Source organism: Rattus norvegicus, unplaced genomic scaffold (assembly GCF_021556685.1).
Source record: "Rattus norvegicus strain SHRSP/BbbUtx unplaced genomic scaffold, alternate assembly SHRSP_T2T unassigned-0000079, whole genome shotgun sequence".
Taxonomy (NCBI): Eukaryota; Metazoa; Chordata; class Mammalia; order Rodentia; family Muridae; genus Rattus; species Rattus norvegicus.
The window spans coordinates 32,501-38,147 of NW_028238812.1; the positions used below are offsets into that span (position 1 = coordinate 32,501).

Below are 5,647 nucleotides of genomic sequence, written 5' to 3' on the forward strand. Positions count from 1 at the left end.
GTTGAGGAGGGGCCCGGCAGCACGGCCGCGGGTCGGCCAGACGAGGAGCGAGAGAGAAAGGAACGCCGGCGGGCGGGGAGGGGGAGCGAACCGGCAGAACGAGGACCGTCGACGGCAGGGCCGGCCGCAGCGGCACCCCCCGCGGGAGACGCCTCACAAGGGACCGGGAGGCCGCTCGGGCGGCGACCGGGCACGCGAGCCAAGCCGGCGGGAATCACACTGCACCCAACCCGGAGCAGTCCCGCCACGCCCGCGGCACCGAGCCGACCCGAAACCAACGGACAACCCCCGGGAGCCCGAGGAGACGCCAGCCGACGCGAGAGAGAACCGAGGCAGACGCCGACGCCAACCGACGAAGACCCCCGCGTGGCAGCGGGTCCCAACGTCCGACGACGCGCCGGACGCGGCCGACCGCCGGTTCCCCCAAACAAGAAGTCCGCCCCCGAGAGCGAGGCCAACCCCGCGGTTCACGGACCCTCGAGAGCCCCGCGGAGGGGGAAGGGGGGGTAGGACGGCTCCCGCGATCTCCACCGGCCGTGGGAACGCTGCCGTGGAAGGGGGGGATGAGGCGGCAACCGCAGACGCCCGAGAGCACGCGGCACGCACCACACGCGACACGACCTCGCCGCGAGAGTGGCCGGGACGTGGACGCGCGTGGGAGGGACGCACACGCGACGGAGGGCACGGGGGAAACGGAGGCGGGTGGGACCGGGAGCCCAGCGCCGCCCTTCCAAACCCACCCGTCCCGCGACGACCCCTCGCGGTGAGAGGGGGTACCGCGCACGCGGGCGTGTGCACGGCCCTTCCCCGCCACCTGCCACCAGAAACCCAATCTCCCCCACAAGCTCCGCACAGCGGCAGGTCGACAGAGCCCCGTCCCGCGTGATCCCTCCTCGTACTCGGAGCGGGGAGGCGCGGGTCGCGGTAGGCGAGAGAGCAAACGCTGCGCGCAGAAGGCTGAGGTCAGGGCGGGCAGCCGAGGGGACCATCCGGGAGAAGCCCCTCGGAGATCGTAAAGCCCTTTCCGAAGATAGCTAGAGAAGGCAAATTCCTCACTGAGGGCGGGACGAACCCAACACCGACGAGCAGCCAAGGGCTCCGTGCACGCAACGGGAAACGAGCAACAGGCGCGGGACAGAACGGGAAGGACCACGCGCCAGCTGGTGGGGGGTCTGCGGTATCGGCAAAGGTCTCTTTCTCCGGGGTCTTCTTGAGCATTCGCGGACCGGGGGGACCTGCGACAGGTCCCCGCCGAGGGCCAGGCCTCTTCAAGGCGCACACAAAGGAGGAGCCTTGACTTGAGGGAGTCCGGTCTTTAAAAAGGGCCAGCCGCGATCGCTCAGCACCACCCTAACCGCGCAGGGCCCGCGGGTGAAGGCACCAAAAACATAGGCACGGGGTGGGCGCTCACCCAACGGAAGGAGCCTTTTAACCGCACACTCAACTCCTCGACCCCCCCCCTTTTCTGTCACCGTGCAGAAAGCCGGCAACTAGGACAAGGGAAAGCGTAAAGGCACAAGCACCATGGAGCACAGGAGGCACGCCGGGGAGCGGGAAGCGCCACCGCCAACTCAGAAGCGGGCACCTTGGTGGTCAAAGCCCGGAACGCTCCAGGAGCACCGCAAGGCTCACACAAAGCAGGGCGCGTGCACACACCATTCGGGAAGGGTATGCACCGCAGCGGGTCTACCACCTTCCCCCGGCACGGGGGAAGAGGGCCGCGAAGCAGTGAACGGCGTGGGGGCAAGCGCCCCCGACACGTCCACAGGGACACCGCGAACCACAGCAACAAGTGTGCGCGGGTCAGCGCTCGTGCCGGACAGCCGCACCCCTGACTTCCACACACCACCCTGCAAAGGAATGGGGAGGAGAGACGAGGGGCCCGCTGGCAGAACGAGAAGAGCGGTCGCCATTCGCGCTGAATGACCATTCGCCATGAATGTCCGTCCCTCGCCTGGCGCGGCTTAGGCCCCGGCCCGAAGAGAACGCGGCAGCACCACATCGATCCAACGGGAGCGAGACACGCCATGCATCGGGAACAACGGGCGTGAGAGCTTTCTAACACGCACTGGACGGGAATACGAGCGAGAAGAGCGAGAGAGAGCACGGGAAGAAGTCGCTAACACTGCCACACACACACAAAAAAAAAAAAATTTACCCTTCTCGAGGGCGAGAAAAAAAAGGAAGCGTTGCACTCGGGAGGCACGTGGCGTGGAAGAACGGGACTCAACGGGCAGCGGAGGTTCGGGAACTCCTTCAAAAAAAATAAAAATAAAAAAAAAATAAAAATAAAAAAATAAAATCCCCTTCGAAGGAGAAAAGGTGCAACTCGGGAGGCACACAGCAGGAAAGAAAGGGACACACCACCAAGCAGCGGAGGTTCGGGAACTCCTTCCAAAAAACAAAAAAAAAAAAAACAAAAAAAAAAACAAATAAAAAAACCGGTCGGCCGCAGAGGAGCACGCCAGGGGGTCACTAGCACCAAACGGGAAAACCCTTCCAGTCGCACTCGGCACCAACGACTCCTACCGGTAACGGACGACAACCACCACGGGGAAATCGGGAACGCCTGACACGCGGGACGGTTGTCATAAAGCTGCCCCAGAGAGCACAGGCAAGCAAGCACGGGAAAGCAGGAAGCGCGTACTCATGGGGGGGACGCTAAGCTTCAAGCATCGAAGAGGCCCATGCGCAGAAGAAAAGAGCTAGGGCTGGACAAGCAAACAGCCTTGGTGCAAGCCTCTTCCAACGTCCTTTAATGACAAAAAGAGTCAAAAGGACAGCGTGTCAGCATATATCTCCAGGTACAATAAGGACAGATAGCAAAGATGAAAAGTGTAAAAGACACAGGGATAAACATGACAGGCCACACGGAACGTCTGGAAGTCATGTTCGGTGACGTGTCCCCAAGAGGTCCCCATGTAGAAAGAGAACCGGACCGCAAAGGAACAACTGGTCGACCTTAGAACCCTGAGTGCTCACAGACCGAGGAGGCCATGGTAGATAGCCTGGAACACAGCTTCCCCTCGGCCTCAGAAGTCCATGCTCCCGCTGGCAGGGACCGGGGAGGATCCTGGAAAAAATAAAGTCTCGGAGGCGCCCCCTAGCCGGGACACCTCGGCTCGGAGGCCGGGGACACAGCACCCTCTCGGCCTCAGAGGTCCAGGCTCCCGCTATCAGGGACCGAAGGGACTCCTGGAAAAGAAAAAAAAAAAAATCCGTGGCGCCACCTAGCCGGGCCACCTCGGCTCGGAGGCCGGGGACACAGCACCCTCTCGGCCTCAGAGGTCCAGGCTCCCGCTATCAGGGACCGAAGGGACTCCTGGAAAAGAAAAAAAAAAAAAAAAACTCCGTGGCGCCCCCTAGCCGGGCCACCTCGGCTCGGAGGCCGGGGACACAGCACCCTCTCGGCCTCAGAGGTCCAGGCTCCCGCTATCAGGGACCGAAGGGACTCCTGGAAAAGAAAAAAAAAAAAAAAAACTCCGTGGCGCCCCCTAGCCGGGCCACCTCGGCTCGGAGGCCGGGGACACAGCACCCTCTCGGCCTCAGAGGTCCAGGCTCCCGCTATCAGGGACCGAAGGGACTCCTGGAAAAGAAAAAAAAAAAATCCGTGGCGCCACCTAGCCGGGCCACCTCGGCTCGGAGGCCGGGGACACAGCACCCTCTCGGCCTCAGAGGTCCAGGCTCCCGCTATCAGGGACCGAAGGGACTCCTGGAAAAGAAAAAAAAAAAAAAAAAAACTCCGTGGCGCCCCCTAGCCGGGCCACCTCGGCTCGGAGGCCGGGGACACAGCACCCTCTCGGCCTCAGAGGTCCAGGCTCCCGCTATCAGGGACCGAAGGGACTCCTGGAAAAGAAAAAAAAAAAAAAAAACTCCGTGGCGCCCCCTAGCCGGGCCACCTCGGCTCGGAGGCCGGGGACACAGCACCCTCTCGGCCTCAGAGGTCCAGGCTCCCGCTATCAGGGACCGAAGGGACTCCTGGAAAAGAAAAAAAAAAAAAAAAAAACTCCGTGGCGCCCCCTAGCCGGGCCACCTCGGCTCGGAGGCCGGGGACACAGCACCCTCTCGGCCTCAGAGGTCCAGGCTCCCGCTATCAGGGACCGAAGGGACTCCTGGAAAAGAAAAAAAAAAAAAAAAACTCCGTGGCGCCCCCTAGCCGGGCCACCTCGGCTCGGAGGCCGGGGACACAGCACCCTCTCGGCCTCAGAGGTCCAGGCTCCCGCTATCAGGGACCGAAGGGACTCCTGGAAAAGAAAAAAAAAAAAAAAACTCCGTGGCGCCCCCTAGCCGGGCCACCTCGGCTCGGAGGCCGGGGACACAGCACCCTCTCGGCCTCAGAGGTCCAGGCTCCCGCTATCAGGGACCGAAGGGACTCCTGGAAAAGAAAAAAAAAACTCCGTGGCGCCCCCTAGCCGGGCCACCTCGGCTCGGAGGCCGGGGACACAGCACCCTCTCGGCCTCAAAAGTGTCTATGGTCCCGCTGGCTGGGACCGAAGGGACTCCTGGAAAAGAAAAAAAAAAAAAAAAACTCCGTGGCGCCCCCTAGCCGGGCCACCTCGGCTCGGAGGCCGGGGACACAGCACCCTCTCGGCCTCAAAAGTGTCTATGGTCCCGCTGGCTGGGACCGGAGAGGAGGGAAGAAATAAAAAAAATAAAATAAAATAAAATAAAAAATTTAAAAAAAAAAATTGGAAAAAAAAAAAAAATCCGGGACGGGGCCCAAGCCTTCTGGTCGACCTCATCCAGCTGCCACCAACCCCTCCTTGTGTCCCAATAGGTCGTACAGCCACCCTCCTCCCCTGAAGTTCTCCAGGTACAACCTCCTAGCTAGAGATGGTCCCCAGACAGGACGGCGTCTCCGTCGCGCACCCGCCTGCTTGCCTGTCACCCTCTCACCCTGGCCGGCTCACCACAGGCACTTCCCCGTCCTTTGTCACCAACCGGGGGACAGGAGCGTTGCGGAAACTTGTCGCCACTAGGTGTCGCCCGACAGCGATCTCGATCAAGCAAACCAATACAGACTGTCACGCGCCGCCGCCGCCACACACACTCATTCCGTCTCTCCAGAGTGACCTCCCTAGCTCAGGGGGACACTCACCCACGCACAACGGGGCAGGTACCCACCACTTCTCCCGAATGGCACAAACGGTCCCGGTTGTCCCGCCGGAACACAGTGAACGCGGGATGGACTCGGGGCCAACCCCCTCAGGCACCCAGAAAAGGAAAGTAGGACGGAGCGGTGAAAACAGGCCACCTCTAAGTGAAAGGACATGCACTCTCGAATCGGTTAACAATTAGCAAGGAACAGGCACAGTTAGGAAAAGGGAGCGTCCAAACTCCGGCGTGAGGGGAGGGTGGCGGCGACCTCAGTTCCACACCATTTTTAAATGGCTCACTCATTTTTAAAACCCTCCACCGATCCCGATGGGGGGGAGGGGGGGGTTGTTGTTGTTCTCTGTTCCTCGCTGCCACCGCCAGCCGGCACTCACCAAACCACACACCTGCCACCCTCTTTGGAAGACTAAACACAGAGAGTAAATTAAAAGAATGGTGGAATGATGGTGGAATGGTTAAAATTCCCGTGATTTGTTTTCACTCTGATCAAAACATACTTATTTTGTGCATTTGCATTCCCTTGTTCACACGT

General features: G+C 60.8%; 1 long non-coding RNA gene across 1 annotated transcript in view; it reads right to left on the bottom strand.

Moving 5' to 3' along the window:
* LOC147997673 (uncharacterized) overlaps positions 1-5,423 on the bottom strand; it is an 18,744-nt gene extending 13,321 nt beyond the window's left edge. The window contains exon 1 of the long non-coding RNA XR_015647620.1: positions 5,125-5,423. This is a non-coding gene — a long non-coding RNA (uncharacterized LOC147997673). The remainder of the gene's footprint in view (positions 1-5,124) is intronic.
* Between the last annotated feature and the right edge of the window lie 224 nt (positions 5,424-5,647).